We start from the raw sequence: 802 nt of genomic DNA, 5'->3' as shown, positions 1-802 counted from the left end.
TTCATTACTTTCAACTGTGGAAAGCAGTTTTATATGCCAGTCTATATTTTGTTGAAGAATGTCATATTTGAAACTATTTCTTCTTACATGTGTGAGTCACTAATGTAAATTGGAAGGAATGTCTCCTATATGTAATGTGTTCGAATTCGTTTCTCCACTGATAGAGATGTCTGATGGAGGACTTCATGCTTCATAGATAAATATGTAGTGTCTTGCAGTATGTCTGTAGTTAGATCTTTCAAATGAACCACTAAGGAAGAAGGAATGGTGCTCAACAAAATGTATAGCTGTTGCTGCTTCAATCTAATGTTGTTGGCAGCAAAATATGCCTCCTTTTGCATGAACCAAACTCTTGCATCACCAGTGAATGCTGGTAAGGAAGAGTGATTCATACCGGCCAAGAAATGTAGCACATACGAACTTATAAAATGTGGCGAGCACAGTTCTCAAAGAAAAGAAATCACTAATCTATATATATAAAAATGAGAATGTGTGTCTGTCTGTCTGTGTGAATCCCTAAAACTCGAGAACTACGCAACCAATTTCATTCAAATTTTACAGATGCCTTACTTAGGGTTCCAGTTGTGTTTTAGTCAAAAAAAATTATTAACCTCTTGCGGAGTTCGAGCCCACGGCAACATAATATCTCCTCCACTATTTAAGTATTACGTGTCAAAAGTGAAACAAAAACACTCATGTCAAATACTTTCACTTTAAAAATGAAACTATTCTACTAACTGAAACAATCACATTTCGATACTGTAATGACAGATACTTTCAGAGAGAGAGAGAAAGAGAGAGA

Source organism: Octopus bimaculoides, chromosome 9 (genome assembly GCF_001194135.2).
Source record: "Octopus bimaculoides isolate UCB-OBI-ISO-001 chromosome 9, ASM119413v2, whole genome shotgun sequence".
Classification (NCBI taxonomy): Eukaryota; Metazoa; Mollusca; class Cephalopoda; order Octopoda; family Octopodidae; genus Octopus; species Octopus bimaculoides.
The sequence above is the reverse complement of the archived record's forward strand: the minus strand, read 5'-3'. Positions refer to the sequence as shown.